Source organism: Suncus etruscus, chromosome 15, assembly GCF_024139225.1.
Source record: "Suncus etruscus isolate mSunEtr1 chromosome 15, mSunEtr1.pri.cur, whole genome shotgun sequence".
Taxonomy (NCBI): domain Eukaryota; kingdom Metazoa; phylum Chordata; class Mammalia; order Eulipotyphla; family Soricidae; genus Suncus; species Suncus etruscus.
In genome coordinates this window covers 53,947,498-53,960,004 of record NC_064862.1, presented here as the reverse complement: position 1 = coordinate 53,960,004, position 12,507 = coordinate 53,947,498, and the positions used below count along the sequence as shown (strand labels likewise).

General features: G+C 45.1%; 1 protein-coding gene across 1 annotated transcript in view; it reads left to right on the top strand.

The window, feature by feature from the left end:
• Positions 1 to 12,507, top strand: part of EIF4EBP2 (eukaryotic translation initiation factor 4E binding protein 2) — a 445,368-nt gene that overhangs the window by 429,468 nt on the left and 3,393 nt on the right. The window lies entirely within an intron of this gene.

The following is a 12,507-nucleotide window of genomic DNA, read 5'->3' as shown; positions in this document are numbered from 1 at the left end:
GCTAAGCTTGAGATAAATCACAATTTTTTTTAGGGAAGCTATCTCTTTGAGATTTGGCCTCAGCTCCTCAGCTAGCTATCTCGGGACCATACCACAGCAGGCCTACTGGTTTCCAGCTTTCTCTAAACAGGGCCTATGGTACCAGAGGAAAGTTATTTTGTTGGGTTTATTCAAGACCCCAATCAAAAATACCCTTAGTTTGTTTTCTTTGCCCAGGAGATCAGTGATTTATCCTTTGAGAAGCAGACTTCTGAGTCTGTGTTGAGTTGGCTCAGATCAAATGCTTTATAAATAAGCTGCTAAGAATTTACAATTAGGGGTCGCAGAGATAGCACAGGGTAAGGCATTTGCCTTAGACGCAGAAGGAGGTGGTTCAAATCCTGGCATCCCATATGGTCCCCTGAGCCTGCCAGAAGCGATTTCTGAGCATACAACCAGGAGTGACCCCTGAGCGCTACCGGGTGTGACCCCAAACAAAACAAAACAAAACAAAAAAAGAATTTACAATTAAGTGACCATGTTAGTATCGGCCTGTTAGTTAATATCAGTAAGTCAAAAAATTTAATGTCCTGGGCCTTTTTCATTTTTTCCCTTCTCTATCCTTTCCTCTTTTGTAAGATGACTCCTAGCTATTAATCCAAAACAAAGGCATTCCCCCATCTTCTTCTTTCTGTTAAATCTCTCCTTTGATATGTAAAAGCCCACCTGGATAGATACTTTTGTCTCTCTCACCTTCCCCATGCTGGTGAATGGATATGGGTTTAGTAAAGAGGCATCTCTGGCTGGGTGTTCAAAGAGAGACCATCAGACAAGATTGCAGACTGACTCCTAGATTCTTTCCTGACTGGCTTGGCTTATTAATTCTTCGAAGCTACCCTGCTTCTTCAGATCCATCGCCAGGGTTAGAAACACAGCATGTGGGGTGATCTCACAATGTGTAGGTTTTATTTTACAATTCACCCCATAGGTTAGCGCGGCAAGGCAGATGCCCTACTGCTTGTGCCATGGTTCCGGTCCCATAAGAATGTTTTTCAAGTTTGTGATATGTGTAAGACAAAAGCTAATTGTTTTGAGAGTATTGTATTCATAATCTAACCTTTGACTTTTTTTTTTTTTTTTTTTTTTTTTGGTTTTTGGGCCACACCCTGTGAGGCTCAGGGGTTACTCCTGGCTATGCGCTCAGAAGTTGCTCCTGGCTTCTTGGGGGACCATATGGGACGCCGGGGGATCGAACCGCGGTCCGTCCTAGGTTAGCGCAGGCAAGGCAGGCACCTTACCTCCAGCGCCACCGCCCGGCCCCAACCTTTGACTTTTTTATAGCCAACTTTTACTGCCTATTGCAAAATAACCACTTTTTTGCCCCTCCCCCGAAAATAACCACTTTTTATAAGTTCTGATCTGGAGTTGCTGCCTCTGGAGGAGAAGAGTAGAACAAAACTTGTAGCTGTTTTTTTTTTTTTTTTTGGTTTTGTTTTAAACATAAAAGTTGGAAATGTAAGATGACATCCAGCTATTAATCCAAAACAAAGGCAGCCCCCATCTTCCTCTCTCCTTAAAATTTATCCTTTGATATGTAAATGCCCTCCTGGATCACTTGGCCTTCCCCCTCATTGTGGATGGGTAATGGGGTTAATAAAGAAAGAGGAGTCTGGCTTGGTTGCATTCAAGAGAGGAGGCAAAAACCACTAACTCCATGATAGTCTCCTGACTAGCCTGGTTTATTATTCTTTCGTGGATACTCTGCTTCTTCAGACCTGTTTGCCTGGGATAAAAATATTCGTGTGGGGTGATCTCACAATTCGTGGGATTTACTTACATTCGTTTTTTTCTTTGCTTATGTGTTTTGGACTCACACACAGTAGCACTCAAGGGTTACTGCTGGCTCTGCGTTTAGAATTTACTCCTGGAAGGCTCGGGACTTTATGGGACGCCCACGTCAGCCTTGTGTAAGCAGATGGCCTCTCCATTGTGTTGTTGTTCCAGCCCCTTCCCTCTTGTTTTATTGTATTACACCTGGAAGTACTTGGTTGCCCCTCCTAGCTTTTAGCTTGAGCATCCCTTCCTCTGGTGCTGGAGGATTGCATGGGAGACCAGCACTGGGCCTTCTGTTTGTCTGTCCATCATGCTCTTGGTCCATTGAGCTAGCTCCCTGGGCCCTCTTTTTATCTTGGGGAGACATTTATTGGAGAATTAGGGGTTCACAGCCCAGGCATTGTCCCAAGATCTTTCCATTTGGTTCAGGGACTAGAAAGATTTTTCTCTCCGGTAACTTAATCAGAGCTAAATTAGAAGCTTTGTTCAAGGGTCCTGAGTGATAGCACAGTGGTGGACCTTTTGCCTTGCACGTAGCTACCCAGGACGGACTTGGGTTTGATGCCCGGTGTTCCATATGGTTCCCCGAACCAGGAATGATTTCTGAGCTCATAGCCAGGAGTAACCCCTGAGCGTCACTGGGTATGGCAAAATAAATAAATAAATAAATAAATAAATAAAGCTTTGTTTACTTGGAAAGGAGCCTGCATACACTTAGAAATGTTTTGAAAATGGAGAGATTGTCCTACTTTTACCTCAGCTGCAGTGCTGATTGTTGTGATTCTTTTCTTGTTTCTGGGTTCTGAACTGTCTTCCTTCTGGGAGAGTGGTCCTCAGAGGAGTAACCAGAAAAATGGAAGCCTCTTTTTTTTCAGCCTCTCTTGCCCTGTCTAACACTCTTCTCAGCTGTGGAAAATCTGCAGTTGCTGTGACAGGAGTCCAGGAAGGGTAATCATTGTTTTCCAGCCTTGTTCAGGTCTCACTTTTCTCTCATTTGCAGAGTTCCTGTGAGGGATTTGCTGCATCAGGTCAACTTGAAGGCATTGGAAGGGTCTGGAAGGACGAAGGGCAGGAAGAAGGGAAATAATCTGGCTCGAGGGAGAATTTATAGTAAAATTAAGAGTGTTTTGAGAGAGTCATTGATTTTAATCTTATGCTATTTGAAGGGAGAGATACAAGTGATATGGGAAAGGCAACCAGTTTCTGCTTAGAGAATTTCTAGTTCAGGGCCAAAGCAATAGGATAACGGATAAGCATCTACCTTGTATACAGCACACTGGAAGTAATTCCTTCTTTTTTGTGTGGGGAGGGGTCACACCCAGTGATGCTCAGGATTTACTCCTGGCTATGCACTCAGAAATCACTCCTGGCTTGGGGACCATATGGGACGCCGGGGGATCAAACCATGGTCCATCTTAGGTCAGCTGCCTGCAAGGCAAACACCTTGCCACTGCATCACCGCTCCAGCTTCCCAGAAGTAATTCCTGAGCTCAAAGCAAGGAGTAACCCTTGAGCAAGTGTGGTCTAAATTACTCCCCCCCCCCCCCAAGAATTTTTAATTCATGATCTTGGACTGATTTTATTCTAGGTCAGACTGAGCCTACTGGTGAACTTATTTGGTTCTTGGCTTCAGTTTTTTACCAGAGAATTTTATTCTATGGGAGGAGTTTAAGGAAAGACAGAGGAATTCAGTTGCTTTGCATTTTATTCACTTATCTCAGGTTAATGGGGATAAACATGACATGTTCTCCTTCCTTGGGGGATTCAGTTTCAGCTCATATCCATCAGCTTCCACACTCTGTGTGTGTGTGTGTGTGTGTGTGTGTGTGCGCGCGTGTGTGCGTGTGTGCGTGTGTGTGTGCGCGCGCGCGCCTCAAACCCTGATTCTCTTTTTTGGTCCTTTTATTAATTTGTTTTTGAACCATACTAGTGCTCAGGGGTTACTGTTGCTCTATACTCAGGGATCACTCCTGGTGGTGCCTGGGGGGGGAAATCTTATGGGATGCTGTGGATCAAACCTGGCTTAGATGCATGCAAGACAAATGACCCATGCTGTGGGGTTTGATGGGGTCACCACAGATTGTGCTTGTGTATTTGCCTGAGGTTGGGTTCACTGGGGTTTCTGCCAGCCCTTGGCACACATGCCACAGAGAGGCGGGAGTAGGGTATGATGCTCTTTATTGGAGCAACTGAGGGCTGTTGTGTCCATACACTTGCTCGATGGAGAGAGGGCACTCTTTTGGGGGCTGACACAGACCTGACTGGAGCAGCCAGACATCACTAGAAGTGTTGGAGTTTAAGGGTCATGGAGCTATGCTTTCCCCATCCCATTGGGCAGGGGAACTTGCTCAGGGAACTGGAACATATGACTCATATGCAGAGGCCGAGGGTGTGATCCTGGCGCTGGATATTCCCTGGGCATCCTCAGGATGATCCCTGGTTCTTCCCAGAACTGCTTTGCCCAGGCAGCACCACTCACATCTTGCCAGGAGTCACTCCCAGACCTCTCGAGTAGTGCTGGGAAGATTCCACCTCCAACATTTTTTTTAATTAATAAAATAAAGATGGTAGGGTGTTTGCCTTGCACACCCTTACCTGGTTTTGATCCCCAACATCCCCTATGGTCCCCTGAGCCTGTCAGGAGTGATTCCTGAGTGCAGAGCCTAGAGTAACCCCTGAGCGCTTCTGGGTGTGGCCCAGGAAACAAACCCATGGGGCCGGAGAGATAGCATGGAGGTAAGGCGTTTGCCTCACAATCAGAAGGTTGGCGGTTCGAATCCCGGTGTCCCATATGGTCCCCCGAGCCTGCCAGGAGCGATTTCTGAGTGTAGAGCCAGGAGTAACCCCTGAGTACTGCCGGGTGTGACCCAAAAACCAAAAACCAAAAAAAAAGAAAAAGAAACAAACCCACAAAAAAACCCTTTGTGAATGGAGTATGGGGTAAAAGAATGACCTAGGTTGCCAGAGAGTCAAGCTGCCAGAGATGGGTCCACATCTCCGGGGTCCATGAGGGCCTTTCAGGCAAGACTGGAAAAATATTTCAAGCCTTTTTATTTTTTTATTATTATTATTATTTTTGGTTTTTGGGCCACACCCAGCGTTGCTCAGGGGTTACTCCTGGCTCTATGCTCAGAAATCGCTCCTGGCAGGCACGGGGGACCATATGGGATGCAGGTATTCTAACCATCGACCTTCTGCATGCAAGGCAAACGCTTTACCACCATGCTATCTCTCCGGCTCCTGAAGCCTTTTTTAATAGAGGAGCCCAGGGGCTTGTGCCAAAGGAGAGGGAAAAACAGGGACAGAGAACTGAGTTTGGGACTAGATTGAGGTCAGATTGAGGGCTACGTAAAAGAAACAGGTATATAATGTAAAGGGGATAAATAGTTCAAAAGGATACAGATGAAGGTCTGTCCAAATCAGGGAGAAATGCTGAAGCTAGGAGTAGACACAACACAGTTTGGTCAAATTGCTGCTTCAACTTTTTCCACCTGCCACCAAGTCTCAACCCCCAGGTTTTTTATAGGCCCAGCCAATCATAATTAAGGTCTTTCTTAAAGGGCCAGACCCCCTTTTATGGCTGGAGCAGGACTGCTATTGGGATATTTAATGTAGGACAAGATCTCCCCCTTTCTCTTTGTATTTAAAAGTTTTTAGGGTAAGTAGTTCAGGTAGGTCAGATGCAAAGGGCAGCATACCTTTTAAGATAAGGAATAGGTAAGTTCTGAATTGGGGATAACAAGAGAGTATGGACCCAATTAATAACAATATTTAACAATATTTGAAAATCATTGAGTGTTTTAAATCTTTATAGTATATTGATTTGGGGGGGGTTGGGTCACACAAGCAGTGCTCTGCTCTCAGAAATCACTGCCGACCGGTACGGGGACCATATGGGATGCCAGGATTTGAACCATCATTCGTCCTGGGTTGACTATGTGCAAGTCAAACACCCTACCCCTGTGCTATCTCTCCATCTCTCCAGCCCCTATATTGAAACTTTTGGTGGCATCATCTGGATTTGTTTTTTGTTTTGTTTTTCGTCCACACCCGGTGATGCTCAGGAGTTACTCCTGGCAATGCTCTCAGAAATCACTTCTGACTTGGGAGACCATATGGGACACTGGGAGATCGAAACGAGGTCCATCTTAGGTTAGCTGTCACTTGCATCACCACTCCGGCCCCTGGATTTTTTCCTGTTGCTAATTGTAATCCAGCTTCTGGCAAATTTGTCATAACGTCTTTATACAGGTTTTTGAAGTTCCCTCTCATTCAAGCAAACTGTTAAAATATTGTCCATGTAGTTTATTACATAAGCATTAGGAAATCTGGCACGGGAAGGACATAAGAACTAAATCAACAAAATACAAAACCCAACTGTCATTACATCAACACTACGTCAGTGATGTTCAGTGGGTCTTTACAAATTTGAGGGGGAAGAAGGGGCCTCTCCTGAGTGGAGCTCATAAGGTTCTCCCTGCTGATATAGTCGAATATTAGGTACCCCATTGGTGTTGCTGGAGAATGGGGTTTGCCACATATCCATGCACTGTTGTATAACTGAGCAATTTCTCAGAAACCGCAATCAGTCCATGGAGTCCTAGTAGTAAAATGGGGACTTGGAATGTTTGTTTTTAAAATTAAAGGGTGTAGGATGAGTGAGTTTGGGAAGACAGCAAATGGAAAGAAAGCCAAGTTCAAATCTGAGCATTTTCCACATAATTCGTAGCAGTTTATCCTTCACAAATTGATGGCATCACAGACTGGCTGGACCATATCCGTGAGATCGAATCCAGACATTTGATCCAGGTCACAGTTATGACTAACTGGGGCATTTAGCTTGTGTTTTCTTGGAATGAGAGCAATGGATTTCTTGGGGGGAAAATGTATTTCACAGTGAAGGTTCAAGCCCAGACATAAGTGAACCTAATTGATACCTTTGGCGGTCTTATTTTCTGGTGGTGAGGGCCCATAAACTTAAAATCAAACAGCATATATTTAAGATGAATTTGTGGTTTGCATCATGCTTGGATCCCATGTTAGCTAAAAAGATCATCTAGTTAAACTTAGTTTGTATATACACAAGGACCAGATATGCTTTAAATGCTTAATTTATTTGGAGGCTGGAATAATAGTCCAGTGGAGAGGGCGCTTATCTAGCACGTGGCTCATCCGGGTTCTATCCTTGGCATCCCATAGGGTCCCTTGAGCCCTACCTGTAGTGATTCCTGAGTGCAGATCCAGAAGTAACCCCTGAACAGCTGGGTGTGACCCCAAAATAACAATTAATACCTCATTTATTTATAGGTTGTTTTATTTTATTTTGTTTGTTTGTGTTTGGGTCACACCCAGCAACGCTCAGGGGCTACTCCTGGCTGTATGCTGAGAAATTCCTCCTGGCAGGCTCAGGGGACCATATGGGATGCCGGGGTTCGAACAACTGACCTTCTGCATGCAAATCAAATGCATTACGTCCATGTTATCTCTCAGTCCCCAGGTTGTTTTATTTTTTATTTTATATTATTTATTTTTATTTTATTTTATTTTTATTTTTGGGTCACACCCGGCTGCACTCAGGGATTACTCCTGGCTCTGTGCTCAGAAATCACCCCTGGCAGGCATGGGAGACCATATGGGATGCCAGGATTCGAACCACCATCCATCCTGTGTAGGTCGAGTGCAAGGCAAATGCCCTACCGCTGTGCTATTGCTCTGGCCCCCTCACTTATTTATGTTGGTCTCTAATTGTAGGACTTTTTACCAATACTATACTTTCTGCTTTTTTCTCTGTAAAGTGAAGAAAGAACAGGCTTCAGCTTGGTGCTTTCTGTGACCTCCTTTTTGGGGGTGGTGGGAGCGGGCACACTTGGCAATGCTCAAGCATCACTCCTGACTCTGCACTTAGATATTACTCTTTGTGGGTGCTCTGGGAACCATCTGCTTGAGCCCTCTGGCTTCTTTTAATACTGGATCTTCTCTGGGGCTGGCGAGGTGGCGCTAGAGGTAAGGTGGTTGCCTTGCAAGCACTAGCAGAAGGACCGCGGTTCGATCTCCCAGTGTCCCATATGGTCCCCCCAAGCCAGGGGCAATTTCTGAGCGCTTAGTCAGGAGTAACCCCTGAGCATCAAATGGGTGTGGCCCGAAACCCCCCCCCCCCAAAAAAAAAATACTGGATCTTCTCAAGAAGTAGTCATTTTAGGGGCTAGAGAGATAGCACAGCGGTGTTTGCCTTGCAAACAGCGGATCCAGGACCTAAGGTGGTTGGTTTGAATCCCAGTGTCCCATATGGTTCCCCATGCCTGCCAGGAGCTATTTCTGAGCAGATAGCCAAGAGCAACCCCTGAGCACTGCCAGGTGTAGCCCCCAAAAACAAAACAAAAAAAACAAAAAAAAAAAAAAAGAAGTCATTTTGGAGAAGCTGGATGGATGGTGGTTTGAAACCCAGCATCCCATTTAGTTCCCCCTTCCCAACCCTGCCAGAAGTTATTTCTGAGCGCAGAGCCAGGAGTAAACCTAGAGCGCCACAGTGTGTGACCCAACCCCACCACCACCAAAAAAAAAAAGGAATCTTTCATTTGTCACGATCATTTCATCACACTAAGCAATAAGATCCTGAGACTCAGAGCTGGAGAGATAGCATGGAGGTAAGGCATTTGCCTTGCATGCAGAAGGATGGTGGTTCGAATCCCAGCATCCCATATGGTCCCCCGAGCCTGCCAGGAGTGATTTCTGAGCATGGAGTCAGGTGTAACCCCTGAGTGCTGCTGGGTGTGATCCAAAAAACAAAAAACAAAAACAAAAAAAAAGATCCTGAGACTCCAGCTGTGTCTTTCTGTTGATGTGAAATTTCACTTTCTGGTTTTCCTAGAATTTGATGACTTACCAAATTGGCCACATCCGCCCTCCTGAAAGAGATGGGGTTCAGGCAGCCTTGAGGTTCCTGTGTGTTAATGTGACATTAAACTTTCAAGAAATCTGCCTGTTGTTCATGGAGGAATGAGGGAGAGAAATGAAAAGGGAAGACCAAAGAGTATGAGGGAGATAGTAGCTTAACAGGCAGCATACATGCTTTATGCAGGGGTCTCAAACTCAATTTACCTGGGGGCTGCAGGAGGCAAAGTCGGGTTGAGGCAGGGCCGCATAAGGGAATTCACAAAAAAGTTCTCAAACGTCATTATTAACAGTTTTAATTATTTCTTCTGAACATGAATAGAACATTGAGTGAAGATCATGAACAGTTCTTCTGAATGGCATCTTTTGCCTATTCCTTGCTGCCAGAGACTTGACAGCGCTTCTTCTCACAAATCTGAACCACATTTGGCTTTAGAGAGGAAGCAATTGAGACCCTCAGTATGGCTTGAAGACGATCATCATTAAGTCTAGACCTGTACTTTGACTTATTGAAGTTCAATGTGAAGAATAACTTTTCACACAAATATGTGCTCCCAAAAAGGCACATGGTGTGCTTGAACATTTGGGAAAGCTCAGGGAAGCTGGGGGGAAATTCTCTCAAAAATTGCCCATGCATGTCTGCTTTTCCACTAATCTCCCTGAACTTGGCTTTGACATCAGAGTTGCATTGCAAGTCAATGAGCTCCATTTGAAGCACAGGAGGGGCTTCTTGTACATCAAAGGAAAAGGGGTCCACAAAAATTTAGAAAGTGGGGGCCGGGCGGTGGCGCTAAAGGTAAGGTGCCTGCCTTGCCAGCGCTAGCCTTGGACGGACCGCGGTTCGATCCCCCGGTGTCCCATATGGTCCCCCAATCCAGGAGCAACTTCTGAGCGCATAGCCAGGAGTAACCCCTGAGCGTTACCGGGTGTGGCCCAAAAACCAAAAAAAAAATTTAGAAAGTGGCTCTGCTTTTTGAAGTTTGCAAATCTGTGATCAAATTCCTTCTCTAGCTTAAAAATAACATCAACATATTTCTCACCACTGAATGGTATGCCTGCATTCACAAGTTCCTTGCATACTGGGAAATGGCAAAGGTTTGTCTGAGAGAGCTGGGATTTCCATAACACAAGTTTGTGGAGAATGCTCTCACATTGTCATAGGCAGCACTGATAAGCTGCCCCGGGCCTTGTAATGTCTTGTTTAGTACATTCAGCTTATGTGTGATGTCAACAAGAAAAGCTAAGTCCATGAGTCATTTGTGATCACTCAACTCAGAAACAGCATTCCTATCCTTCTCCATGAAGGCTTTCACTTCTTCTCTCAACTCAGAAAATCTTTTCAGGACATTTCCCCTGCTGAGCCAACGTACCTCGGTGAAATAGAGCACATCTCCATATTCTGACTCCATTTCCTCTAACAAAACATGGAACCTCCTGTGCTTTAAGCCCCTGGATCTGATTTGGTTGATGCATTTCACAACAACAGACATCACATTGTCACACGGCAGGCATTTACTGCAAAGGGCCTGCTGATGGATAATGCAGTGAAGAGCAATGGCCTTCTCTACACCCTCCTCTTCAAGTTTGTTTTGAACAAGTGCCACCAGTCCATTTTTCCTCCCTGTCATCGATGGCGCTCCATTGGTTATTATTCCAACAAGCCTCTTCCATGGCAAACCTGCATTCTCAATGGCATCACACAGATGCCGAAATATCTCATTAGCGGTGGTCTAGCCATGCATTGGAATTATTGTGAGCAGCTCCTCTGTCAATTCAAAACTGCAATCAACACCACAGACATAAATTGTGAGCTGTGCAGTGTCTGTTATATCTGTGCCCTTGTCAAGAGCAACTGAGTATGCATCAAAACATTTGGCTTTCTCACACGGTTGATGATAAATGTCACTTGACATGTCAGAAATGTGCTCTGCCACAGTGTTGGCAGAAAGGCTGATTTTGCTAAACTGACCTTTCTTTTCCGGACAGATAATACTTGCAGCCTGTAACATGCATTTTTTTTTTTTAACAAACTCTCCTTCTGTGAATGGTTTCCCTGCCTTAGCATTCATCTCACTAACCATGTAACTAGCTTTGACTTAGACTGATGCAACATTCTCTTTGGTTACTTTCTTTTTTCTTTTCTTTTTTTTTTTTTTTTTTTTTGGTTTTTGGGCCACACCGGGCGTTGCTCAGGGGTTACTACCTGGCTGTCTGCTCAGAAATAGCTCCTGGGGGCCAGGAAGGTGGCGCTAGAGCTAAGGTGTCTGCCTTACAAGCGCTAGCCAAGGAACGGACCGCGGTTCGATCCCCCAGCGTCCCATATGGTACCCCCAAGCCAGGGGCGATTTCTGAGCACATAGCCAGGAGTAACCCCTGAGCGTCAAACGGGTGTGGCCCAAAAAACCAAAAAAAAAAAAAAGAAAAAAAGAAAAAAAAAAAAAAGAAATAGCTCCTGGCAGGCACAGGGGACCATATGGGACACCGGGATTCGAACCAACCACCTTTGGTCCTGGATCTGCTGCTTGCAAGGCAAACTCCGCTGTGCTATCTCTCCGGGCCCTGGTTGCTTTCTTGAAGAAATCTTGTTGCCTCATTAGACATGCTTTAAGACTGGCAACCTGCTTGGCTCTCTCATTTCCTTGATATTTTGCACATTCCTCAGCATGTTTAGTTGAATAATGGCATTTCAAGTTGTATTCCTTGTGCACTGCAACTTTCTCTGAGCAAATAAGATATGTGGGGATGCCCCTGTGCTCAACAAATACATACTGCATTGCCCACTTTTCCTGAAATTGTCTGTGCTCGTCATCAATCTTTTTTTTGGTTTTTGGGTCACACCCAGAGTTGCTCACGGGTTACTCCTGGCTGTCTGCTCAGAAATAGCTCCTGGCGGGCATAGGTGACCATATGGGACACTGGGATTTGAACCAACCACCTTAGGTCCTGGATTGGCTGCTTGCAAGGCAAACACCGCTGTGCTATCTCTCCGGGCCCGTCATCAATCTTCTCTTCACTGCAGGCTTTGATTAAGTCATGATGAAAGTATGACAAAATCTAATTCTGTAATAAACTTCTCTCCCTTCTCTCCCTTAGGCCTCCGATAATGCAAGGGACAGGAGGCAGGAACAGTGGAAATGACGTCTGCGCTAGGCGCAAAGTATTCGCGATTATTCACTTACCAAATATTCGCAATAAAAAAATCGCATTAATAAGAAAAAATCGCATTAAACATTTGCATACCCCGAACGGAACTGCTCGGGGTATGCGAATGTTTAATGCGATTTTTTTTCTTACTAATGCGATTTTTATTGCGATTATTTGGTAAACAAATAATAGCGAATACTGTGATATTTGAAGGCCGGCCGCGGGCCACAAAATGTTGTACGGAGGGCCGCAAACAGCCCGCGGGCCGCGAGTTTGAGACCCCTGCTTTATAGAGTACCCCAGAATTGCATCAGAACCTGTTATGTTGGCCCCAAATCAAATGAAAATAAGTGACTTGAAAGTAAAGCTTATTGCATGCTCTTTAATTCACTGTAACACAGTCCTCGCTACCAGAAAGAAAAAGGAAGGAAGGAAGGGAAGGAGGGAAAGGAAGAAAGGCTAAACAGAAAAGCACTCTTAACTTTCTGTAGTTTTGCTTCTCATTGGCTCTTATTTTATGGGAATGGGGGCGACCAAAGGGCAGGCCTTTGTTTTGTGGTGTTTTTTTTTGTTTGTTTGTTTTTGTATTTTGGACTGCACCGGCAGTGCATCTGTGCTCTGTGCTCAGGAATCACTCCCAGGCAGGCTTTGGGATCTGGG